Source organism: Neofelis nebulosa, chromosome 7, assembly GCF_028018385.1.
Source record: "Neofelis nebulosa isolate mNeoNeb1 chromosome 7, mNeoNeb1.pri, whole genome shotgun sequence".
NCBI lineage: Eukaryota > Metazoa > Chordata > Mammalia > Carnivora > Felidae > Neofelis > Neofelis nebulosa.
In genome coordinates, this window is record NC_080788.1 from 144,206,952 (window position 1) to 144,233,077 (window position 26,126).

Genomic DNA, 26,126 nt, shown 5'->3' on the forward strand with positions numbered 1-26,126 from the left:
AGCAATACATTGATTGAAGTGTCTATGAAAAACAAGACACTTGATGAGAGAGATATTGATGTGTGCATGATTGTATGCATATCGTGCATAAGAGTTCCGTCTTGGAGTTTTGTGAATCATAGAGTTTTAAATGGTAATTAGTGAATTAATGAATTAATCAATAGACAATGTAGAAATGGATGAAGAGAAAGTAGTCTTCTCCGGATCAGTGATGATAACTGCCAGTGTATGAGTCGCGGGTGATAAACGATACGTGTCTGGAACTCTGAGGTCCAACACAAAAGAGATGTGGTGTCTCTCTTCATGAATTTCCATTCTTTATTATAATTAGGTCAATGAAATATCAATGAGGAAATATATAAAGAATAAAGTGAATTGTAAAAACATTGTCCAATTTTCAAAATATGTAAGGAGACAGGAAATACCATTAATATAATTTGAAGGCACTGAAGTTTAAACAGAAATGAATTGTATATGACTGTCACCTCTTTGGATAGGATGATATAGACAGAACAAATTATAGACAGTTTTTTTTTTTTTAATTTTTTAATGTTTATTTATTTTTGAGAGACAGAGAGAGACAGAGCATGAGCAGGGGAGGGGCAGAGAGAGACGGAGACACAGAATCCAAAGCAGGCTCCAGGCGCTGAGCTGTCAGCACAGAGCCGGATGCGGGCCTCGAACCCACACACCACAAGATCATGATCAAGCTGAAGTCAGACGCTGAACTAACTGAGCCACCCAGGTGCCCATAGACAGTTTTTATATTCTGGGTCAGTGGGAAGTTTGAGGCAGTTCATTTTTATAAAAGACAATGAAATAAATACACTCCAATAATGATTTCCTAAATGCCTATGTGAGAGATGTAGAGCAAAGAGCAGTGGAAGAATGTCTCTTTTTTTATCGTCTGCTCTGCTCCGTACTCCCCCCCCCCACCGAGAATGGACACACTCAGGCTGATTGTAATGTTCTTCCAAGGTCACGAGCCCTTAGGTTGTGTCTATGTTGTAGAAGCATACAGACCAATGCGAGTAAGACTCAAAGCTTTTATCTTGGTTTGCTTAAGGCTATTCAGTATATTATTTATAAGTATTAAACATAATCAGAGAAGGCAAATATAACAATTAATTGCTTACTTAATGTTAACGTTTATTTATTTTTGAGAGAGAAAGAGCACAAGAGGAGTGTAGGGGCAGAGAGAGAGGGAGACACGGAATCTGAAGCAGGCTCTAGGCTCTGAGCTGTCAGCACAGAGTCTGACGCGGGCGGGGCTCGAACCCATGAACTGTGAGATCATGACCTCAGTGGAAGTCAAATGCTTGACCAACTAAGACACTCAGGTGCCCCAGGAATTTATTTATTAATTAATGAAGTTACTATCAGATTGATAAGAAGCATTTTGTTTCCTAATCCATAAATGTAACACTGAGGTCAGTTAATGAGAGTTAGTCTCTGTAATACTGTAGAGATAGATGTTAGGAATGTTGAAGGAATATATTCTTATATTTTTAATTCATGTGCATTTTTTGCTTAATGGCTTAATGAATAAATGTTTATGAGAATGGAAAGAAAGAGGGCCAGCCTTAGATCAACGATGACAGCTGGTGGCATATGAGTCATATCTGATGACTGCTCTGTGTTTGGAACTCAGATCTGATAGAAAAGTAATCTAGTCTGTTTCTCATGCGTATAAGGATCCTATATACAGATGTCGGGAATATATAAGGATTTTGTTGTCAGTCTTTGTGTTCATGAATTTTAATAATTAATAAAGTTATTAATGGTAGAATAAACAAATGAATAAATGAATAAAGGTGAAGAGGTTGAAGTATAGTTCTTTGGTAGATATATAGCAAGGGAGGGGCCCCTGGGTGGCTCAGTCGGTTAAGTGTCCAACTTCAACTCAGGTCATGATCTCATAGTTCATGGGTTCGAGCCCTGCATCAGGCTCTGTGCTGACAGCTCAGAGCCTGGAGCCTGCTTTGGGTTCTGTGTCTCCCTCTCTTTCTCTCTCTCTCTGTCCCTACCCTGCTCACACTGTCGCTTTCAAAAATAAATAAACATTAATATAGGGAAAAGTATTAATATACATTAGAATACATATAAAAGGACCAAGTGTATTATGTCTTTGACTACGGTTGATATAAACAATAAAATGCAGTAGTCAGTTATTGTCTGAATTAGTTCCAGATTTGAAGTTTATTTTTAAGGTAAAAATAAGTAAATATTTCCATAAGTTAATAAATACTTAAATGATTATGTGAGTGAGTGTTGGGGTCAGTGGAGAGAAAGTCTAAGCCTTTTCATCACCTTCTCTGGTTGTCTTCAGAATAGATGCTTGAGCTGATTCATTGTCCACTGCGGTCAAGATTATCACGTGACGTTGCTCTTGTGTTAGGAACAAGGAGAGTAATGGTCAAAAATTTCGTTTTGGTTTGGGTCATTTGTTTGTGTTTGTGGTATTATTCAAACATGATAAATATAATAAAAAAGCTCACCGTGGCTAACTGATAAATACGATATAAAACATGGTGTTCATTAATTTAATACGTAGCATTGAGATTGATTAATGAGAGAAATATAACCTATGTTGGCAACAATCCCATATTAGGATTTAAGGGTGTTCCAGCATCTTATGCTTCAGTTTTTGCAAATTATACCCATTTTAATATTTTCAAAGAATTAATGATTTAATCACTGCCAATGTAGAAAGGAAGGAAGCAAAAGTGGGCCTCTGACGGGCCAGTGATGGCGACTGGCAGTGGATGAGTGATGGGCGATGAGAAATATGTATCTGGATATCTGAGGGCCTACGTAAGAAATCATCCACTCCTTCTGTTCTGTTGGATCCTGTAGGTAGGTAGGATCCTGTTAGGAACATACGAAGATCATGTTCTTATTTTGAGTTTGTAGATTTGGGTTTGTCATTATTGGTAGATTCATGATAGAGACATTACAGAAATATACATAATAGGTAAAAGAGAGAGAGAGAAGGATTATTCAACTATGAACTATGTATATATGGTGAGGCAAGAAGTATTAATAAAATTGGAAATACATATGTTCATTAAGAAGTAAGTGGAAAAACGGTGTTATCTCCTTAGCTCAGAGTTACATAGACAAGTAAGGGTCTAGTCTTTCTGAGCCGGTGTCAAGTTTGAGGTTGTTCCTTTTATTAAGAGAAAAATCTATTCATGGCATGAAATATTTATAAAGACCTAAATGAGTGAGTAAATGAGATGTGAGACACGAGGGTCAATGGAGAGACAAGGTCTTAAGTTTCTTTTTTTTAACCATTAACTGTGCTTTGTACTTCTCAGAATGGACACACCTGAGCTGACTAAGCATTGTTTCGTGGTGGCGAGCTCGTGATTGCGTCTGTGTGTTAGAAGCACAGAGACCAATGTGAGTCAAGTTCTTGTCTCAGTTTCAGCTGTTTTTTTTTTTTAATATATGAAATTTATTGTCAAATTGGTTTCCATACAACACCCAGCGCTCATCCCAAAAGGTGCCCTCCTCAATACCCATCGCCCACCCTCCCCTCCCTCCCACCCCCCATCAACCCTCAGTTTGTTCTCAGTTTTTAACAGTCTCTTATGCTTTGGCTCTCTCCCACTCTAACCTCTTTTTTTTTTTTTCCTTCCCCTCCCCCATGGGTTTCTGTTAAGTTTCTCAGGATCCACATAAGAGTGAAACCATATGGTATCTGTCTTTCTCTGTATGACTTATTTCACTCAGCATCACACTCTCCAGTTCCATCCACGTTGCTACAAAAGGCCATATTTCATTTTTTCTCATTGCCACATAGTATTCCATTGTGTATATAAACCACAATTTCTTTATCCATTCATCAGTTGATGGACATTTAGGCTCTTTCCTTAATTTGGCTGTTGTTGAGAGTGCTGCTATAAACATTGGGGTACAAGTGCCCCTATGAGTTTTTCTTTTTTTTTTAAAGGCTGGTCAGTGTGCCATATAGAGTCAAAAGTAGCGAACCATACCCTAGTGATAATATTGAATTCATATGAAGCATTATGTTAACGATTACATGCAGGAAATTTAAGGTAATTAATGAAAGATATATTGATGAGAGAATGATTCTATATACAAATGAGGAGTATTGTCACTCTTGAGTTTTCTGACTAATAGGATTTTAAATTATTGTTAATGAATTTGTGAGTTGGTCCATGAACAATGTAGAGCTGAATGAAGGAAAAAAAGGGACAAGATTGGATCGATGATGGCCACTGGTGGCGTATGTTTTGAGTCGTTTGCGATGAATACGTATCTGGAACTCTGACGTCCAACACAATAGAAATGTAGTCTGTTCCCATTGTTTGATGGGATCTTCTACACAGATGTCAGAAATATATGAGGATCTTGTTTTTAGTTGTGTTCACGCATTTTTATACTACTACTATATTTGGATAAATGATTTGTAAGTAAATCTCATCTATAATCCTGTTTTTGGTCTTTTATGTTCATACATTCTATTTTTTAATTGGGCCAATGACGTAATAAATAAATAAATGAATAAACAAACAAACAAATAAATAAATAAATAAGAAGTGGGTGAAATATCATCTAATTACAAAAATACGTGGTTAAATAAGAAAGGCTATCAATATATTTTGAAAACAAATGCCTATTAGGGAATATACGGCATAGTGGTGTCATTCTTTGAGTAGCAGTCAGTGTTCATGCTATCAGCTACAAGATTGATATGGTTTATTTTCCTAAGAAAAATAAAATATACATTATCCCAACTTAATGCTTATTAATGACTGAGTGAATGAAATGTGGAACGCAGGGGGACCAGTGATCATAAATTCTCAATGTTTTTATCGTCTGCTCTGTCTTGTACTCCTTAGAATGGTCCCACTTGGCTGGTTTAGCCATTCCACCATAGTCATGAGCCCTGTGCTTGCATCTATGTGTTAAGAGCACAGAGAACAATGGAATAGTCAAAATTCTTTGCTTGGTTTTGTGGTCTTTTAAAAAAGGTTTTCATTGCATGATTAGACGTGTGATATAAAGTCAGTGCTCACAACCGTAGTCAGATAGTAAATTTGAGGCTTATGTGAAGCATTATATTAATTAGTCTATAAAGGAAACATTTTGGTTAATTAGTGAAAGATATCGCCAGTGGGAAATAATTCTAAAGGCAAAAGTTAGAGATATTTAAGGATCTTAGTTTTTGTGGTCTCTAAGCGTTTATTTTCTTGTTATTAGTTAACAAGATATATAATAAAAGATATATAAAAAAGATATATAATTTGATGAATTAATCAATAAAAACATGTCGACAGCGATGATGAGGACCAAGCATGAGGCAATGATGATGCCTGCTCATGTATGAGCCTGGAACTCTGGGGCGAACGTGAAAATTAATTAGTCTGTTTTTCCTTTTGGAATCCCTTCGGTGAAGGAATGTCTGGAATGTACAAAGATCGTATTCTCATATAGTTATTTTGTGGGCATAGATTTGTCGTTAGTAACGGAATAATGGCGGGACTATTGAAAAGCAACTATGTAAGGACCAAGAAGAGGGTGAAGCCTTGTCTACCTATTAAAGTTTGTGGTGAGGCAGGAGATGTTAGTAGTCACCACTGAAAACAGCGACGCCCGTTAAGAGATATATAGACAAAGGTCCCACCTCTTTGAGGCCACATATACTCTGATAAGGAAGAGTGAATTTTATTCTTTTTGGTAGTGAAATTGAGTGTTTCCTTGTGTAAGATAAGAATATATACATATTGAAAAAAACAAATGCTGAATATATGAAATGTGGAGCGCAAGGATCAATGGCAGTTAGGTCTCAATTTTTTCTGTCACTTGCTCTGCTTTGTGGTCCTCAGAATGGATATCCCTGAGCTGATTAAAGCATCTTCCATGGCCATGATCTCCTGGTTGCCTCTAACGTGAGTAATAGTTAAAATTCTTTTCTCATTTCCCGGTGTTTTTGTAAAGGTAACTCACTTTATTGTTAAGATGTGTGAAAGACAATTTAAAACGGCAGCCGTATCTCAGTGATAAATATGGAATATATGAAACATTGATTAATCCATGTGTAGAAAACTGAGGGTAATCAATAAAAGAGATACATTGATGTGGGTTAGGGGATACAGAGCCTCTCCTATCGTATTGGTTATCATAGCATTTAGAAACTACTAATGAGGTCATGTTTTGATCAATCAATAAACAGAAATGGATGAAGAAAAAGAGGGACAACATTGGATCGATGATGACCACTGGTGGCGTATGAGCCTTATGCGATGAATACCTGTCTGGAGGAACTCTGAGGTCCAACACAAGAGATGTGGTCCTTCTCTTCATGCATTTTCATTGTTTGCATTGGATGATCGAAATGCAGTTACAATTACAATTGGATGATCGAAACATCAGTGTGGAAATACACATTTCAAAAAGCTGAATTGTAGAAGGCTTGTTCAATTTAAAAAATATGTGGGAGGCAAGAAATACTATTAATATATTTTGAAACACTGAGGTCCAAAGAGAAATAAATGGTACATGAATGTAAGCTCTTTGGAGAACAAATTATAACAATGTTTATGTTCTGGGTCAGTGGGAAGTTCAAAGTAGTTCGTTTTCTTAAGAGGAAAATGAAATAGACTCCAAATAATGATTGCCTAAATGCCTGCCTAAATGAAAGATGTAAATCAAGGGTAAATGGAAGAATGTCTCATTTTTCATCATCTGCTCTGCTCCGTACTCCTCAGAATGGATGCACTCAAGCTGATCGTAACATTCCTCCAAGGTCGTGAGCCCTCAGGTTGCATCTATGTTGTAGGAGCGTGGAGACCACGTGAGTAATAGAGTTCTTGTCTTGGGTTTGAGTGGTTCGTTTAAGGTTATTTATCAAAGATAAAATATGCCAATGTTTTATATATATATATATATATATATATATAAAACATTAGGTTATATATATGTATATTAGTCTCTGTAGAATACACACACACACACACACACACACACACACACACACACATATTACCACAGAGACTAATCTGTTTTACTAGCTGACCTTAGTGTTACATTTATAGATTGGTCAACATAACGCTTCATATCAACCTAATGTTTATATATATATATACATATATACATTTATATACATAAAAACCTAATGTTTATATATATATATATATATATATATATATATATATATAAGATTACATTGACTAATGCATAAATTTAATTTAGGATTATTAATGAAACAGGCATATTGATGCGAAAATGACTCTAGATACATATTCAGGATATCAATGCCTTCTTGGGGTTTTGTGAATCACAGTTTTAAAATTATAGTGAGTGAATTCATTAGTCAATAAACAATGGAGAAATAAAGAAGAGGGGAGGTACAGTATTGGATCTCTGATGACTACTGGTGGCGCATGAGTCCTACATGGTGAATGCGTGTCTGCAACTCTGAAGGTCCAGCAGAAAGAGGATTTGCTTCATTGCCCCTGTTGGAAATGATCCTGTAGACAGGTGTCAGGAATGTACAAGGATCTTGGTTTTGTTTTCATGTTCATGCATTTTTGTTTCTATTTTTATAATTGGATCAATGAAATAATAAATTTGAAAGTAAATATAAAGGGGGTGACATATTGTCCAATTATAAAAAATATGGGTTTAGGCAAGAAATGCTATTGATTTTATAGACAAATGGTTTCTATAGAAGGAGGCCGAGGTCAATACAAATCATTACAAAGATCCTACTTCGGAATTGATTTCATAGATGTAGATATGTTATTAATGGAATAATGATAGAAGCATTAAGTAAGTATAAATAAAAATTAAAGAAAAATAGGGTGAAACCTTGCCTAACTAGACATATGTGGTGAGGTAAAAAATATTAATAAACCCGCAGACATTGATGCCCATGAAAAATAAGTAGATCACGGTGTATCACCTCTTTGTTTAAGAATCTTACAGGCATTGATTTGTAAGAGTCAGTTGTGTTGTTCTGGGTCAGTCTTAAGGTTAAGTTTTCATTATGTTGGGATAGATATATGATACATAATAAAATATAAATCTTATATATAAAACAATGAAATGTATTGTCAGTCTCAAGGTTAAGTTTTTCATTACGTTAGGACAGATATATAATATATGCTATATGATATATAATATATAATAAAATATAGATCTTATACATAAAAATAAAATGTATTTAGTTTTTATAAATACATAAATACATAAAACACAAAATATGTAAAAATATATTTTATTTTTTCATATATTTTATTTTATGTATTTATATATTTATATTATACCTTATATATGTAACATATATAACCATATTGAAAATATTTTTAACCATATTTGAAAATATTTAACAATTTATGCATTCTATATATTTATATAGTTATGTATGTTATTATTTATATACATCTTAGTATATATTTATGTATAATATAGAAAATTTTATTTACATTTAAAATATATATTTTATTCATTTACTTATTTATTTTTAAATGTTGATTTTTGAGAGAGAGAGAGCACACTTGTGTGGAGGACACACGCGCGCGCACACACACACACACACACACACACAAGCGGAGGAAGGGCAGAGAGAGAGGGAGACACAGAATCCAAAGCAGGCCCCAAGCTCTGAGCTGTCAGCACAGAGCCCAACATGGCGCTTGAACTCACGAACTGTGAGATCATGACCTGAGCTGAAGTTGGATGCTTAACCAATTGAGCCACCCAGGAGCCCCTAAAATATATATTTTATATATAATGATAAAAATTAAATATCTAAATCCTGAGTCTAGGAAATTAATAGCAAGTATCAATGGCAGTTCAATCTCAATTTTTTTCATCACTTGCTCTGCTCTGTCCTCAGAATGGGTGCATTTGGGCTAATTTCATATCTTCATGGGCACAAGCTCTGTGGTTGCCTCTGTATAGTTGGGGGATGCGGAGTCATGTGAGTTACAGTTGAAGTTCTTTTCTTGGTTACGTGGGTTTTTTTTCAAAGGTAATTCACTGTCCTGTTTAAAAGGACAATATATAATTAAAGAAGGCAGTGTAGTTCAGTGATAAGTATGGGCTATATGAAAATTATATTAATTAACCCACCTGTGGAAAACTGAGGATAATTAATGAAAGAGATACACTGATATGGGAATAATCTATGTACAGATTAGGAATATAATAATTCTCTTTGGGGTTTGGTGAATCACAGTGTTTAGAAATTGTTAGCAGTGAATGAATAATTTAATCATTAGGCAAATAGAAATGATTGAAGGCAATGAGGGAGAATATTGGATCAATGATGACCACTGGTGGCATATGAGTCATTCATGATAAATGCGTGTCTGGAACTCTGAGGTCCAACAGAAGAAATTTAGTCCATTCCCGTATTTTGAAGGGGTCCTCTAGACACATGTCAGGAATATACAAGGATCTCATTTTTGGTCTTACAGTTCATGCATTTTCATGCTATTATTATAATTGGATAAATGAGAGAATCTATAAATAAATCTATCAATTAATATGAATGGAGTGATGCGTTGTCCAATTATAAAAATATGTGATTATGTAAGAAATACTATTAATGCACCGTGAAAACCCTGGGGCTCATTTGAAGTAAATGGTACATGACCTTTCCCGGAATGACTAATGATGCCATAGATAGCAGAAGTCATAGACAATGTTCAGATTCTGGGTCAGTGGTAAAATCACACTTGTTTGTTTTCTGAAGAGAAAAAAGTATTTATACCAAATTAATGCTGGCCTAAGTGCTTTACTAAATGAAAAGTGAAAAGCAACAATCACTTGAGAAAACGTCTCACACGTTTTTATCCTCTGCCCTGCCCCGTACTCCTCAGAACAGACACATTGCGCCAGATTTAAGGATTCTTCCCTGATCACGAGCTCTGTCTAGGGTTGCAGCTCTGTTACAGGAGTCTGGAGACCAACGTGAGTAATCATCAAAGTTCTTATCTTTGTTCCTTGGTTTTGTTTGAGGATATTCACTGTATTGGTAAAAGGTATGAAATATAATCAAAGCATGTGAACTGTATCCTAGTAACGATTACAGGATTAGTATGAAGCATTACTTTGATTAATACAGACGTGGGAAGCTGATGATAGTTAATGACAGAGATCTTTTGTTGTGAGAATGATTCTAGTCACATAAGAGGGATAGCAAGGCCTTGTTTTTAATACTACAGTTTCAAAATTATACTTCGTGAATTACTGAGTTGATCAATAAACAATATAGAACTAAATGGAGAGACAGTGGTGTTCCTTGGATCAGTGATGATAACTGCCAGGGTAGGAGTCATGCGTGATGAAAGATGTGTGTGTGGAACCCCGAGGTCCAACAGAAAAGAAATGTGAGTGTTTTCCGTGCAAAGAGTTCCTCACTTTATTGTTATCTGCTCTGATCTGTACTCCTCAGAGTGGACCCACTTGAGCCGATGTAAGCCTCTTCCGAGGCATGCGGTCTCCAGTTGTATCCATGTTGTTAGGAACATTGGAGACCAGTGTGAGTAATGTCAATGCTTGAGCTTAGGTGGTTTCTTTAAGGGTATTCCCTGTGTTATTCCAGATATTAAATACAGTCAAAGAAGGCAAAATCCACCAGTGTTAAATACCAGATTGATATGGCACATTAAGTTGATGAATCCATTAATGTAAATCTTGAGGTCAGCTTTTGAAACAAAGAGTTAGTCTCTGGAAAAGTTTGGAGAGATAAAGGCTGTTAAGAGATCTTGTATTTATGTGTTTTTAATTCTGTGTACTTATGAATTTTGTGAAGCCATAAGCAAATGTTTATGAGAATAACAAGAAAGAGGCCTAATCATGAACAGTGATGGTGAATGGTGGTGGATGAGTCACGGACAATGAATACTACATGTCTGGATTCCGAGGTCCAGTATAATACGTAGTGTATTCTGTTTATTTAATCCTATAGACAGATGTTAGGTTTATGTCCAATATAGGAACTTGGCTGATAGCCTTTGATTTATTATTGTTAATGGACAAATTGTAGGACTATGAAAGAAATACAAATAATAAATAAGAAAGGGTGAAGCATTGTTCAACTATGAACATATGTGGGCAGGCATGAGATATTATTAACACAATTGAAAACACTGAAACTCATTAAGGAATAGATGGATTAGGAGTGTCACCTGTTTGACCAAGGATCATGTTGACACAGGTAGTTAAGAGTCAGTTTTTTGTTGTGGATCTATTTCAAGTTTGCTGCTGTTTATTTTGTTAAGATGAAAGTATTTACACAAGGAATCATTATAAATTCCTAAGTGAGTGGGTAAAAAAATGTGGAAATATAGGATCAATGGGAATAAAAATGTAACTTTTTTTTTTTTAATCAGTTATGCTTTGTTCTTCTCAGAACGGACACACTTGACCTGATTCAAGTAGCACGACCCGGTGGCAGAGGGACCGTTGTGCGTAAGAGTCGGAGTTCTTGTCTGGCTTTCAGTGATTTTTTTTTTTTTTTTTTGCAGGGTGTTCACTGTGTTTTTGAAAAGTGCCATATTGAATAAAGATGGTCAGCTGTAGCCCTGCGTATAAACGTTGAAATGATATGAAATGTAAAAACATAGGATATTTAAAGAAAGCGATATATAGACATGGAAAAATTTCTATGTACAGAATAGGGACTTCAGGGCTGTCTTTGGTGATAACTGGGTTTCAAAATAATTAGTGAATTAATGAATTAGCCAATAAACACTGTAGAAATGAATAAATAGGGACAACACTGGATCAATGATGACCACTGATGGCATATGAGTCATCCATGATGAATATGTGTCTGGAACTCTGAGGTCCAACACAGATGGATTCTGGTCCATTGCCCCTGTTTCGAGTGATCCTATAGACACATGTCAGGAATACACAAGCAACTTCTCTTGGCCTTTACATTCATGTGCTTCTATTTTTTTTTAATATATTTAAAAAAATTTTTTTTAACATTTATTTTATTTTTGAGACAGAGCATGAATGGGGGGGAGGGGCAGAGAGAGAGGGAGACACAGAATCGGAAGCAGGCTCCAGGCTCTGAGCCATCAGCCCAGAGCCCGACGCGGGGCTCGAACTCACGGACCACAGATCGTGACCTGGGTTGAAGTCAGACGCTTAACCGACTGAGCCACCCAGGCGCCCCCATGCACTTCTATTTTTATAATTAGTTCAATTAAATCATCAATGAGCATATATATAAATAACGATGAAGGTAGTGGAACTTTGTCCAATTAATAAAATGTGTGGCTTGGCAAGAAATACTATTACTACATGTTGAAAACAAAGATCTATTATGAAAGGTACATACACATCTATTTTGTGACAATTATATATTTGTAAGTAATAGTTTCCTGTCAGGGACAAGATCAATATTGTTCATTCACTTCAGAAAAAATATAAAATATACATTATCCCAAATCACTACCTGCCTACATGACTGAATAAAAGATGGACACGGGGATGAATGAACACAAGGTCTCCATCTTTTGTCATCATCTGCTTTGTCTTGTCCACCTTAGAATGGTCCAACTCGGCTGATTTAGACATTCCTCCATAGTCACGAGCCCTATGGATGCATCTGTGTGTGAAGAGCACAGAACAAAATGTGAGTAATCGTCAGAATTCTTTTCTTGGTTTTGTGGTTTAAAAAAAATGTCTTCGCATTATTAAAAAGTGTGAAATATGATCAATAATTTCCAAACCTGTTAAAAAGAAAAATGATATTAATAGGAAGCAGTATATTAATTTGGAAATTTTGAGGGCATTGAGGAAATATATGTCTGCGTGAAGCAATTCTATACACAGATATTAGAGATATTCAAGGGTCTAGTTTCAAATTTTTGACCTCCTAGGTACTCATTATTATTATTATTATTATTATTATTATCATTTTAATGTTTAGTTTATTTTTGAGAGAGAGAGAGAGACAGAGCACGAGCAGGGGAGGGGCAGAGAGAGAGGGAGACACAGAATCCGAAGCAGGCTCCAGGCTGTGAGCCGTTGGCAAAGAGCCTGATGTGGGGCTCAAACCCACGAGCCGTGAGATCATGACCTGAGCTGAAGTCGGAGGCTCAACCGACTGAGCCACCCAGGTGCCCCCTTATTTTATTATTAATAGTGAATTGAATTAATAAAAACACGTAGACATGATTGAAGATAATCAGGGATATACCTGGATAAATGATAACAAGTGGAGGCATAGGAGTCTTGGATGATGAACCCTCCACGTCCGGAACTCTGAGGTCCAGCACAGAAGAAATCTAGTCCTTTCTCCCCATTTGAAGTGATCCTCTAGAGAGATGTCAGGCATATGCGAGGATCATGTTCCTGGCCTTTGTGTACATGAATATTTAAAAGTATAATTATAAAAAATAAATGGTGGAAATATAGAGACCAAACTGGTGGATGCCAGAGGGGAGGGAGCCAAGGGAAGGGGTTGAGGGTAAAGGGGAGAGGGAGGTACAGGCTTCCAGTTATGGAATGAGTGAGTCCCAGGAGGTACGGTGTAGGGAACACAGGCAACGTACACAGTATTGTAATAGCGTTGGATGGTGACTGGTGGTATCTCCCATTGTGATGAGCACAGTGTTACCTATATAGAGTTGTAGAGAGTTATCGAATCACTGCGTTGTATACTTGAAACTAAAGTAACATTGCGTGTCAACTGTACTTCAGTAGAAAAAAAAATCGATAGTAGGATAAATGAAAATGTAAATGAGCAAATATAAAGAGGGTTGAATACGATTTACGGTTAAAATATATAATAAGGAAATATGACTGGAATGGAAAATAAAATGATCAAATATGTATACGTCTTGAGCGAGAACGACAAGACAGTGTTAATAGTTAGAGTCAGTTAGAACTTTGAGATTGAATTTATTAAGAGAAAAATAAATATTACCACAAATTAATACATGCCCAAGGGACTATGCAAACAAATCGTGGAACCTATGAATCAATGGAGAGAAAGTCTCGACATTTTAATCTGCTTGGACTGGATGCTGGAAGCGATTTCAGCATGTGCAGTCATCAAAATAGTCATGGTGCCTCTGTGTAAGGAAAGAGACCAAAGTGAGCAATGGCCAACGTTGCCATCTTGGATTTGGTCATTTGTTTAAGGGTCTTTATGGTATTATTAAAAATTATTAAATTAATTTAAAAGTTTATGATGACCTATGATAAATAAGATATAAAACATTATGTTGATTTATGACGTACAGGAATGAGGTCTATTAATGAAAGAAGTATAGTCTGTGGGAAATGATTCTGTAAACTGATGTTAGGGACATTCAAGAATCTGTTCTTGTGTTTTTATGCCAGGTATTATTTTTATTTTTCAACTTTTTTTTTTTTTTTTTTTTTTTTAATTTACTTTTGGGACAGAGAGAGACAGAGCATGAACGGGGGAGGGGCAGAGAGAGAGGGAGACACAGAATCGGAAACAGGCTCCAGGCTCCGAGCCATCAGCCCAGAGCCCGACGCGGGGCTCGAACTCACAGACCGCGAGATCGTGACCTGGCTGAAGTCGGACGCTTAACCGACTGCGCCACCCAGGCGCCCCACCAGGTATTATTTTTATTATCATAAACAAATTCATAATTTAATTGATCCAAATGTAGACATGAACTGAGAAAAATAGACTCAGGCAGGGATCAGTGAGGATGGCTGGAAGCATAGGAGTCAAGGCTGATGAAAATATGTGTCTGGAACCCTGAGGTCTCATGTGGGACATAATCACTCTCCTTCTTCTGCTGAAATTGGCTCTATGAAGAGATGTCAGGAATACACAAAGATTGTATTCTTGTACTGATTTCATAGACTTAGATTCGTTATTATTAATGGAATAATGATAGAACTATTAAAGAATATAAGTGGAGAATGTGAAGCACAGTCCAGTTATGAATATATGTGGTGAGACAAAAGGTATCATTGATCATTTTATTTATTTATTTATTTTTTTAAATTTTTATTTATTTTTGGGACAGAGAGAGACAGAGCATGAACGGGGGAGGGGCAGAGAGAGAGGGAGACACAGAATCGGAAACAGGCTCCAGGCTCCGAGCCATCGGCCCAGAGCCTGACGCGGGGCTCGAACTCACGGACCGCGAGATCGTGACCTGGCTGAAGTCGGACGCTTCACCGACTGCGCCACCCAGGCGCCCCATCATTGATCATTTTAAAACCACTGATAATCATTAAGAAATTAATGGACCAAATGGCTAAAGATCCTATAGACACTGATAATCATTAAGAAATTAATGGATCGGGGCGCCTGGGTGGTGCAGTCGGTTAAGCGTCCGACTTCAGCCAGGTCACGATCTCGCGGTCCGTGAGTTCGAGCCCCGCATCAGGCTCTGGGCTGATGGCTCGGAGCCTGGAGCCTGCTTCCGATTCTGTGTCTCCCTCTCTCTCTGCCCCTCCCCCGTTCATGCTCTGTCTCTCTCTGTCCCAAAAATAAATAAAAAACGTTGAAAAAAAATTTAAAAAAAAAAAAAAAAAAAAAGAAATTAATGGATCAAATGGCTAAAGATCCTATAGACACTGATGAGGAAGAGTGAATCCTGTTTTTCTGGGTCAATATTTAGATTGAGTTTCTCCTTTGTAAAGATAAAAATACACATTAAGAAGAAATAATAAATACCTAATTAATAAAACTCAGAAAGCAAGGATCAATGGTGATTAGGTCTCATTTTTTTTTTTTTTTTACCATTACTCTGTTCTGTATTCCTCAGAACGATGCACTTGAGCTGAGTTAGCATCTTCCATGGTCAAGAGCTCTATGGTTGCCTCTCTATAATAGGACAGAAATTAATGTGAGTAACGGCTGAGGTTATTTTCTTGGTTTCAGTATTCTACTTTAAGGTTATTTGTATAAAGGTGCAAAGAATTTTTAAAGAACGCAAGTATACAATTGCGAAAGTATGGGATACAGTTACAGTAATAAATATGGGACAGAGTTAACATTATTTTGATTGATGTATATAAGAAAAACAGGTAATAATGAGAAACATGGATGTGAGAATAGTTCTATATATAGACTACGGACACAAAGACTCTTCTTGGGTTTTTATGAATGATAGCATTTAAAATTGTTATTAGTGAAATAATTCTATAATCAATAAACCCATAGAAATGAATGAAGAAAATAAAGGACAATATTGGATCGATGATGACCAGTGATGGCGTATAAGTCATATATGATGAATACGTGTCTGGAACTCTGAGGTCCCATATGAAAGAAATCTAGTTCAGTACCTCTATTTGAATTGACCCTTCAAACTGGACATCAGGAATGTACAAAGAAAAATCGCATCATTATGATTTGGAATTGACAGCCAATGGACCATTTTGTCAAGTGTGTTTTGTCTCTGATGCAAAGGTGGTAATAGAACATTATAAGTTACAGCCAGTTGTTGTGTGAGTCACTTCCACATTTGACATTTGATTTATTAAGAAGAAATATATTAACATAGTAAATACCTGAACGACTACATAAATGAATGGTATAATCTATGAATCAATGGATAAACATCTTGATTTTTTGTCATCTGCTCTGCTCTTTGCTCTCAGAATGGACACACTTGAGCTGATTTAAGGATTAACCCACAGTCATCATGTTTATGTTGGCATCTCCCTGTTAGGAGCATGGAGATCAATGTGAATCATAGTCAAAATTCTTCTCTTGGTTTAAGCGGTACAGAGAAGGCCAACCATGCCAATGTGCAGTATTGGATTGATATGAAACATTAAAATGGTTAATCCCTAAAGAAACAAACACTAAGTTCAGTTAATCAAAAGGATTTAGTCTATTTATATATGATAGTATTGAGAAATGTTAGGGATATTGAAGGATCTTCTTTTTTGGTGTGATTTATGCATATTTCTTTATTAATGAATTAGTCAGTAAAGAAGCGCAGATGAGAGTGGACAGAAAGACAGCCAATCATCGACCAGTGATGATGACTGCTGGTGTCCGACTCATGGAAGATGAATAATGAGTGCGGAACACTGAGGGCCAACCCAAAAGGAACCTAGCCTATTCCCCGTATTTCCAGTCATACTATAGGCAGAGGTCTAGAGGCAGGACTATAATCTTTTTCTTGGTCTTTGTGTTCATGAATTATAAAACTATAACTACGAAAGAATCAATGGCAGAACAAATTAGCAAATGTATACATGAATAAAGGTGAAGAGGGTGAAGCATTGTTCTTTACTAAAATATATAGTCAGGGAAATGAATATTAATATTCACTGGAATGGATAATAAATGGGCCAAGTGTATTACATATTTGAGTAATTGTGACATGGATGGTGATAGGTAGTAGGGTATCACCCCGAGTCAGTTGTTGAGTTTGAGGTTTGTTGTATTGAGAGGAAAATAAATATTACCACAAATTAATAAACGCTTAAATGACTAAGGACATGAAAGATGAGAATTGTGGGTCAGTGGGGACAGTGTCTCATTTTGTAAAAATCATTGTGTCTTCTTGGTGCTCTTCAGAATGGACGCACTGATCTGATTTTAGCTTCTGCCGTGCTTCAAATTGTGTTGCCTCTGTCAGGAGAGAGAACAAAGTGAGTAACAGTCAAAGATCTTAGCTTGGTTTTAATCATTTGTTTAAGAGTGTTTCCGGCATTGTCAAAAAGCATTAAACATCAGAAAAAAGTTATCCAAGGCACAATAATAGCTTTAATAGGAAACATTCTTACTGTTGATGAATCAAAGACATGGAAAAAATATGGTGTATATGGGAAAGGATTCTATAGAACAGCGTTAAGGGTATTCAAGGATCTCGTGCTCATGTTTTCTTGAATAATGTCTCTGAATTAATGATTTAATTGAGGACAAATGGAAAACAAATGAAGAGAGTGAGGATCTAGAATGGACCAGTAATGATGACTGGTGGTGTACCTCGTCTGTTTCCTGTTTGAAATGATCCATGGGACAGATGTCAAGAATATACAGATACCAGGTTCTTATTTTAGAGTCACAAATTTCGATTTACTATTATTAATGAATCAATGGTAGAACCATTAAACAAATATAAATATATAAGTAAAGAAGAGGATGGAGTGATTTTCAATTATAAACATATGTAATGAGGCAAAAAATATTATTAATAAAAATTGAAAACACTGATGTTCATAAAGAAATAGATGGATTAAGAACGTTGTCTCTCATTTAAGATCATGTTGGGGCACCTGGGTGGCTCAGTCGGTTGAGCAACCGACTTCGGCTCAGGTCATGATCTCACGGTCCGTGAGTTCGAGCCCCGCGTCGGGCTCTGTGCTGACAGCTCAGAGCCTGGAGCCTGCTTCCCATTCTGTGTCTCCCTCTCTCTCTGCCCCTCCCCCACTCATGCTCTGTCTCTCTCTGTCTCGGAAATAAATAAACATAAAAAATAATTTAAAAAAAAAAGATCATGGAGACACTGTTTAGTAGGAGTCAATTTTCTTGTTCTCGATCATATCCAAGGTTGAGATGATTCCTCTTGTTAAGAGAAAAAACATATTTATGAAAAATTAATAAATGTACCAATGAGTAACTGAAATGCAGAACTCAAGGGTCAGTAGAGATAAGATCTGTTTTGGTTTTTGTTCTCTTGTTGTTAACTAATCACCTGTTCTGCTCTGTACTCCTCAGAATGGACACACCTGAGCCGATTTAACATCTTTCATGGTCACGAGCTCTATGGTTGCATATGTGTGTTAGGAGCATGGAGACCAGTGTGAGTAATAGTCAAAGTTTCTTGGTTTGGGTGGTTTGTTTAAGAGTAGTCACCATATTATTAAGAAAACTGTATAGTAGACTGTAGAGTAGTCATAAGTGTGATATTGAGGTGGTGCCTTATATTGATTGTTGTACGTACATAAAACTGAGGTTAATTACTGAAAGAGATTGATGCAAGAATGATTTTCTATACAGAGTTGGGACATAAAAAACCCTTCTTGGGTTTGTGTGAATCGTAATGATTAGAAACTATTATTAGTGAAGTAATGCCTAGTGAATAAATAGAAATAAATGAAGAAAAAGAGGGGCAATAACGGATCAATGATGACCACTGGTGGCGTATGAGTCATATGTGATGAATACGTGTCTGGAACTCTGAGGTCCAATAGAAGAGAAATCTAGTCCGTTCCCTTTGTTGAAAAGGATTCTACACGCAGATGTCAGGAATACACAAAGATTTTTTTTTTTTTTTTTTTGGCGGGGAGGGTCTCTGTGCTCATGGTTTTTCATTCCATTATTTTAATTGGATAAGTGAGTTGAAAAAAAAAGAGAGAAAGAAAGAAAGAAGTAAAGAAAGATAAATGAAGTAAAGCAGTGTCTAATTATAAAACTACGTGATCAAACAAGAAATGCTTATTAATATATCTTGAAAACCCTGAAGTCTAATGAGAAATGAGGTGCCTATGACTGTTACCTCTTGGGTAGGGATAATATAGACAGTACAAATTATAGACAATGTTTACGTTCTGGGTCTGTGGCGAGCTCAAAAGTGGTTTCTTAAGAGAAAATGAAAGAAATATACTTTGAATTAATGATCGCATAAATGACTGTCTGAACTAAAGATGAAAAGCAAACATCAATGGAGAGAAGGTATAATTTTTGTATCACCTGTTCTGATCTGTACTCCTCAGAATGGACTCGCTTGAACTGATGGAAGCATCTTCCATGGTCCTGAGCTCCTGGCTGCATCTATTTATTAGGAGCATAGAGACCAGTGTGAGTAGTAAAGTTCTTGTCTTGGTTTGGGTTTTTTGTTTGTTTGTTTGTTGAAGAGTGTTCACTGTGTAACAAAGTTGGAAATAAAATCAGATAAGGCCACCTGTAGCCTAGTGATAAACCCAGGATAGATGGGAAGCATTATATCAATGGATGTGTATATGAAAAACTGAAGATATTAATGAAAGACATATACTGATATATGAGAATGATTCTATATACAGATTAAGGATACTAGAGCTCTTTCTCGGTGTTTTGGGAGTCATGGTGTTTAAAAGTACAATCAGTGAGTTAGTGAATTCATCAATAATTATTGTAGAAATGAAAGAAGAGGACATGGGCTAATCTTGGATCGATGATGACGACCAGTGGCATATGAGTCATATACATGAATATTATGTGTCTGGAACTCTGAGGTCCAACACAAAAGAAATATGGTCCATTTTCTCTTTTTGAAATAATTCTATAAACAGATGTCAGGAGTATGCAAGGATTTTGTCTTGATCTTTGTGTTCATGCATTTTCAAACTATTATCATAACTGGACCAAAAGAAAACACATAAAAAATGTATACAGATGAATAAGGTTAAGCATTATCCAATTATAAAAAAATGTATGGTAAGGCAAGAAATATTGTTGATATATATTCAAAACACTGATATTCACTAGGAAATAAATGGCATAAGGGTGTTACATTTTACGGATGGTACAGGTGCTGTTACTGATAGTCAGGGTTCTGTGTCAGTGACAAGACTGATATTGTTTGCTTAAGGGAAGGTAAAATGTTATCCCAAATAACTGCCCAAATGATTGGCTAAATAAAAATTCAAGAACCAACGCAGATAATGTCTCAACCTATTTTATTACCGCCCCTGCTCTGCACTCCTTAGAATGAATACCCTCAAGCTGATGTAAGCATCTTCCACGGCCATGAACTCCATAGTTACATCTCTGCATTAGGAGCATGGAGATCAATGTAAGTCGTAGTCAAGGTTGTTGTCTTGGTTTCAGTCTTTTTTTTTTTAAGGCATTCAGGCATTCACTGTATGATTTTAAAAATACGAAGTATAATTTTGGAAGATTAACCATGACCCCGATATAAATAGGGGGTTGCTATGAAGCATTGTTTTGGTTAATCCTTCTATGCAACACTGAAATAAACCAATGAAAGAGATGTATTTCCGTGAGTAATAATTCTATAGACAGATATTTAAGGATCGTACTGTCATGTTTTATGACTTCAGGTATTTATTATTATTAGTGGCTTGATGAATTAATAAAATTCGTGTAGACACAAATTACAATGAGGGCCAAGTCTGGATCAATGATGACTACTGGTGGCGGTATGAGTCATGGATGATGACTATTCCATGTCTGGAACTCTGAGGTCCAACACTAATACAACAGAAATCTAGTTTATACTATTCTATACTATGTGAGAGATATGTAAGAATCTTTTGCTTCTAATTTTATGGCTCATGGATTATGATTATATCAATATAAAAGAATCAATGGAGGGCTCAATCAAGATGTTTAAATGATTAACCATGAAAGAGTGAGGCGTATTCCAAAGTATGAGAAGATGTAGTAAGGAAAGCAATACTATCAGTATAGTCTGGAATGGATAATAAAGAGAAGAGTAAGCAAAAACACCGTAAATGAGGAAATATGAAATGCCTGAGGGAATGAAAACAGAATACAAAGGACCAATGGATAGAAGATCTCAAACTTGATTTTCTACTTGCTCTTACACTCCTCAGAATGGGCACGGCCATGCCAATTTTGGCATTCTGTCATGGCCCCGAACTCGGTGGTGTCTTTGGAGAACGGAGACCCTTGTGTGTGAGTAACAGTCGAACTTTTTGTCTTGGTTTGGGCAATTTTTACGAGTGGTCAATGCATTTTTAAGAAGTAGGAGATAGAATCAAAGGCCAAACATGACCCAGTAATAAACATGGGACTGGTACAAAACATTATGTTGAGATGTCCACATGTGAAACACAGAGACCGATTTCAGAAACAGATCTAACGTCTGTGGGAAATGATTTCATAGATAGCTATTAGGGATATCGAGGCTCTTATTCTGGGTTTTTTGGATTCATGTATCTTTCTTCATGAGTAAGTAGCGAATTGATGAATAAGTCAATAGACAAAATATAAAGGAAAAGAATTCACAAGCTTGGGCCATTGATGGTGCCTGGTGGCGTAAGAGTGAAGGATGACGAATGATACATGTCTGGACCCCTGTATGGAAGGTGTTGAATCTATACATTGTACACCTGAAACTAATATTACACTATATGTTAATTAATCGGAATTGAGATAAAAACTTAAAAAATAAAATAGTTCATATTCATTTCCCCCTTTTTTTCCATCTACTTTCTACTTTACGGAATGGATACACTCAAGCCGATAATCATTCTGTAATGATCAGGACCTTGATGGTTCAATGTGAGTAATACTCCAAATTCAATGGGGGTTGTCTGTATAGGGTATTCAGAGTTGTCTGCGTGATTGAAAAGTATGGAATATAACTTGTGGGGATGAGCCCTGGGTGTTATATGTAGGGGAAGATCGCTGGAATTTACTCCTGAAATCATTATTGCCCTATACGCTAACTAACATGGATGTAAATAAATAAATAAATAAATAAATAAATAAATAAATAAATAGTATGGAATATAATCAAAGAAAGCCACATGAGGACCAGCGATGAGATTGTGTCACAAACCAAGGTTCATGATATATCTGATTTAGCACAACACATCCTTTTAAAAAAGGTGTTCTAATCTTTTAGCTCTGAAGGTATGGGACCCAGAGTAAACTGTCTGCCACTCCTAGTTGTTTTTCTTTTTTTAGTTTACTTATTTATTTTGAGAGAGAGAGAGAGAGTCAGAGAGACAGAATCCCAAACAGGCTCTGCACTGACAGGACATGGGGTTTGAACTCACAAACCGTGAGATCATGACTTGAGCAGAATATCAAGAGTCGGACGCTTAACCAACTGAGCCACCCAGGCGGCCCAAAATAAATGTAAATAACTTCTAGAAAGTCGTGCGTAGGCCAGTAATGTGAATATGTTATGAACCACAGTTTGGATAATTAATCCAAATTAGCGCAAATGAAGGACAAGTAAAAAACTTTGCTTTTTTCATTCATTTCAAAATTCAAAGTCTCATTTTATGTTTGTTCCACTGATTTTTTTTATTTATTTAGTCCCACTGATGATTTAAACATTTCCCTCTTGATAAAGATCTAGGCTGATACTCATTTCGAGAGTCAATATTCTAGTTGTTGAGCAGGATGTTGGGTTCATGGTTGGCCTCTGTAACACCTAACAATGGTTCCGTGTAATCTCTAAAAGTTAAATGCTGAAGGATTGCACCTGCACCAAGGATGTGAATGGAATGCATCTGAATAAAAATTATGATCAATCATTTTTTGAACCACTGAGGTCCACTCACAAAGCGAACTCGTGTAGGACTTTTGGGGAGTGGTCTCAGGAAAGGGCAAGAATCTAGTTGAGAAAGGTTCATGGATTTGACCTTATATTATTAATGAATAAATGAATGTATCAATAAGCAAATATACTCAAAGGTAAAGAAAATTAGGTCAAAACATGGACCAATTTAGAGGATATGTTATAAAATGGGAAATATTCTGTATTCAGTTCTGAAACACTTTGGTCAAGTAAGAAAAAAAAAAACATAGATTAAGGTTGTTACCACTTTGTGTAAGAAGCCGCTAGGTAGAGGGAGTTTATGAGTCGATGTTCTGCTGTCTATTTGCAGTGGGTTTCTATGTGTTTGTTTTGTGAAGGAAAAAAAAGTTGAAATTAAAGAAATGGCTAACTGAATGAGTGAGTGCCAAGAATGAACCAATGATGACTATATTTTATTCTTTATTACATCTGCTGTGTGCCGAGAATGGCCACACATTGGCTGCTTTTGTCATTACACTTAATGGTGAGGATCCTGACTGTTACTGATGTGGCCAAAGAAAGCATAGATTAGGATAAGTAGCAGATTAAGTTTTTATTCTTGGCTTGGTCATTTTGTTCATGGATGATGACATTATTTTCAAAAAGAATAAATGGCTTCATGCAACCATAACATGAAATCAAAGAAGACCTTGTATGGACTGATGATAAGAATTTGTCCTGACAAGGTCGTGCTTTATTCATTTTGCAAAAATAAAAAAACAAAAACAAAAACAGATTTCCATTCAAAAAATAGATTGCTCCCTCTCAGCTTAAGAAGATTATAGACACCTTCTAGTCATAGTCAAAGGTCTTGTCCTTGGATTGGTTGTGTTTTCCTTGTTTATTTTATTTATTTTTATTTTATTTCATTTCATTTCATTTTATTTATTTGATTTTATTTATTTTATTTTATTTTATTTTATTTTATTTTATTTTTATTTCATTTCATTTCATTTATTTTATTTTATTTCATTTTATGTATTGTATTGTATTGTATTGTATTGTATTAAAATAACCCATAATTGAGCAAATTAAGTGTAAATATGCTAGTGATATTACAACGGTCACTCTTGACGAATGATGTGAGGATTCCCAACACAAAGATTTGTTTCACTTGGGTCGGTTATTTCAGCACTCTGCTTTAGGAGCACATAGAGAGACTTACTTGTAAAAAATTCCCCCTCTTGTTTGGAAATAAATTCTGTGCTGTTGACTTTGCCTTTGAAAAGGAATAACTGACTAAACTAATAAACAAGGAAAAATCCATATGTAAAGAAAATTAGAGTGGCAAAGCGTGTCCCAATGCTAAAATTTTATGAAACAAGAATTAGGATCAACCCCATTTTGCTTCTCTGAGACCTATGTAATGGAAAAGATTTAATCTTCCCCTCTGTGTATAATGAGGACAGATACAGTTGTTAAAATATTCATTATTTTCATTCTGGTACTTTGGTGGGTCCCTGGATGTTAGTGTTATTGTTGTTGCTGCTGTAGTTGTTTGGTAAATTGGTGTTTGAAAATCTGAATTGAAGGAGGCAGAATCCTGGACCAGTGATGGAAATGTGATTTGAAAGAAGGATTAAGGTCATTGCAGTTTTGCACCACTGACATTTATGAAATAAAGCATTTACCTTTTTTATCGTTGTTTTAGTAGCGTGTAGTATGAGGTACTAACTCTGCCCGTTGTACTGAAACAATTGAGATATTTTTTCTACTTACCTAGATTATTTCTTTTCTCTATCTCACAAATACTCATCACCTCATATATGTGGAGGTGGTGGCAGGAATTTCTATTCTATTAAAAAAATTTTTTTAACACTTATTTATTTTTGAGAGAGAGACAGAGAACGAGGTGGGGAGGGGCAGAGAGAGAGGGAGACACGGAATCCAAAGCAGGCTCCAGGCTTGGAGCTGTCAGCACAGGGCCTGACTCGGGGTTCAAACCCACAAACCGTGAGATCCTGACCTGAGCCGAAGTCGAAGTCGGACACCTAACCGACTGAGCCACCCAGGCGCCCCAAGAATTCCCTATTCTAAAATGTTTTGGCACTTAGTGTCTAAGACAGTGCTAAAATAACTCATGAGGTGTTCATTTCAGCTCAACATTGACCCAAATCCATGTGAGTCTGTGTGTTGGTCGTGGCATTTGTGTCTGAATCCAGTCTGGTTCCAGCTGTCACGTAGCTCTTTGGGACTAGGTAGAGACCAACTTATAAATGCAACAATTTGATATAATGGGCAAGGACTTTCCAGAAGCACGGAAGGTGGGCCCTTGGCTCAATCTTAAGTATCAGATGCTTTACAAAGGAGATGACGCTTGAGCCAATGAAAATCTCGCTAGGCTGTAAGCTCCATGAAGTTAGGGGTCATAACCCCCTTGTCCTCTGCACTGCCCATTATGCCTAGCTCACAGAGCACGAGTAATAGACCTTTGTGGAATGACGAATTGCATAAGTGGTGAATGACTGGATGATCAGTGAGTTCGTGGATGAAGGAGGCTTTGAGTAAACAAAGGAAAACATATTGATGAAAATGTTGAGTATGCACACGTGTTAACAAATTGATAATGAGTTGACACGTCCACTTAACCAAATGCATACGTGCGTACATGTATGATGAATTAAGTATCGAATCAATGAGTGGATGAGATGATGTGTAAGGAAGAATGTCAAAAGGAGAATGAGTGATGAATAAATAAGTCAGTGGGTGAATGAATGAAAGACTAGTAGCTCAAGGAGTCAACAAGTGAAAGATGGGTGCACAAATAGACGAAAGAATAGGTAAGTGAGTCCCTGCATGAGTTTGCGAATTGAGTTTCAATGAGAATTGAAAGTGAATTAGTGATGAGGGAATGAATGAACCAGCGAGTCACTGAGTGAATGAGGAGCCAAA

General features: G+C 36.3%; 1 long non-coding RNA gene and 17 other non-coding genes across 23 annotated transcripts in view; all 18 read left to right on the plus strand.

The window, feature by feature from the left end:
* Positions 1-22,218, plus strand: part of LOC131517742 (uncharacterized) — a 29,079-nt gene extending 6,861 nt beyond the window's left edge. For 3 of the 6 annotated variants that reach the window (XR_009264780.1, XR_009264782.1, XR_009264785.1), the window contains 9 exons: positions 3,321-3,405; positions 5,859-5,921; positions 6,741-6,826; positions 11,396-11,484; positions 15,759-15,839; positions 16,597-18,755; positions 19,669-19,753; positions 20,644-20,729; positions 21,514-22,218. This is a non-coding gene — a long non-coding RNA (uncharacterized LOC131517742). The remainder of the gene's footprint in view (positions 1-3,320; positions 3,406-5,858; positions 5,922-6,740; positions 6,827-11,395; positions 11,485-15,758; positions 15,840-16,596; positions 18,756-19,668; positions 19,754-20,643; positions 20,730-21,513) is intronic. The other 3 variants (XR_009264781.1, XR_009264783.1, XR_009264784.1) reach the window with 3 other exon arrangements.
* LOC131518479 (small nucleolar RNA SNORD113/SNORD114 family) lies at positions 202-276 on the plus strand. The gene has a single exon (XR_009265151.1). It is a non-coding gene; the product is annotated as a small nucleolar RNA SNORD113/SNORD114 family (small nucleolar RNA).
* LOC131518476 (small nucleolar RNA SNORD113/SNORD114 family) lies at positions 1,585-1,657 on the plus strand. The gene has a single exon (XR_009265149.1). It is a non-coding gene; the product is annotated as a small nucleolar RNA SNORD113/SNORD114 family (small nucleolar RNA).
* On the plus strand, positions 2,739-2,813 carry LOC131518501 (small nucleolar RNA SNORD113/SNORD114 family). The gene has a single exon (XR_009265174.1). It is a non-coding gene; the product is annotated as a small nucleolar RNA SNORD113/SNORD114 family (small nucleolar RNA).
* On the plus strand, positions 4,231-4,307 carry LOC131518481 (small nucleolar RNA SNORD113/SNORD114 family). Its single transcript, XR_009265154.1, has one exon. It is a non-coding gene; the product is annotated as a small nucleolar RNA SNORD113/SNORD114 family (small nucleolar RNA).
* On the plus strand, positions 6,235-6,309 carry LOC131518473 (small nucleolar RNA SNORD113/SNORD114 family). The gene has a single exon (XR_009265147.1). It is a non-coding gene; the product is annotated as a small nucleolar RNA SNORD113/SNORD114 family (small nucleolar RNA).
* On the plus strand, positions 7,389-7,461 carry LOC131518474 (small nucleolar RNA SNORD113/SNORD114 family). Its single transcript, XR_009265148.1, has one exon. It is a non-coding gene; the product is annotated as a small nucleolar RNA SNORD113/SNORD114 family (small nucleolar RNA).
* LOC131518458 (small nucleolar RNA SNORD113/SNORD114 family) lies at positions 9,295-9,366 on the plus strand. The gene has a single exon (XR_009265133.1). It is a non-coding gene; the product is annotated as a small nucleolar RNA SNORD113/SNORD114 family (small nucleolar RNA).
* On the plus strand, positions 10,284-10,358 carry LOC131518490 (small nucleolar RNA SNORD113/SNORD114 family). The gene has a single exon (XR_009265165.1). It is a non-coding gene; the product is annotated as a small nucleolar RNA SNORD113/SNORD114 family (small nucleolar RNA).
* Positions 10,840-10,913, plus strand: LOC131518495 (small nucleolar RNA SNORD113/SNORD114 family). The gene has a single exon (XR_009265170.1). It is a non-coding gene; the product is annotated as a small nucleolar RNA SNORD113/SNORD114 family (small nucleolar RNA).
* Positions 11,766-11,837, plus strand: LOC131518447 (small nucleolar RNA SNORD113/SNORD114 family). The gene has a single exon (XR_009265123.1). It is a non-coding gene; the product is annotated as a small nucleolar RNA SNORD113/SNORD114 family (small nucleolar RNA).
* On the plus strand, positions 13,200-13,274 carry LOC131518477 (small nucleolar RNA SNORD113/SNORD114 family). Its single transcript, XR_009265150.1, has one exon. It is a non-coding gene; the product is annotated as a small nucleolar RNA SNORD113/SNORD114 family (small nucleolar RNA).
* LOC131518497 (small nucleolar RNA SNORD113/SNORD114 family) lies at positions 14,675-14,748 on the plus strand. The gene has a single exon (XR_009265171.1). It is a non-coding gene; the product is annotated as a small nucleolar RNA SNORD113/SNORD114 family (small nucleolar RNA).
* Positions 16,186-16,257, plus strand: LOC131518463 (small nucleolar RNA SNORD113/SNORD114 family). Its single transcript, XR_009265138.1, has one exon. It is a non-coding gene; the product is annotated as a small nucleolar RNA SNORD113/SNORD114 family (small nucleolar RNA).
* On the plus strand, positions 16,973-17,045 carry LOC131518499 (small nucleolar RNA SNORD113/SNORD114 family). The gene has a single exon (XR_009265173.1). It is a non-coding gene; the product is annotated as a small nucleolar RNA SNORD113/SNORD114 family (small nucleolar RNA).
* Positions 19,072-19,143, plus strand: LOC131518453 (small nucleolar RNA SNORD113/SNORD114 family). Its single transcript, XR_009265128.1, has one exon. It is a non-coding gene; the product is annotated as a small nucleolar RNA SNORD113/SNORD114 family (small nucleolar RNA).
* LOC131518469 (small nucleolar RNA SNORD113/SNORD114 family) lies at positions 20,102-20,175 on the plus strand. The gene has a single exon (XR_009265144.1). It is a non-coding gene; the product is annotated as a small nucleolar RNA SNORD113/SNORD114 family (small nucleolar RNA).
* LOC131518454 (small nucleolar RNA SNORD113/SNORD114 family) lies at positions 21,071-21,146 on the plus strand. Its single transcript, XR_009265129.1, has one exon. It is a non-coding gene; the product is annotated as a small nucleolar RNA SNORD113/SNORD114 family (small nucleolar RNA).
* Positions 22,219-26,126: the final 3,908 nt, after the last annotated feature.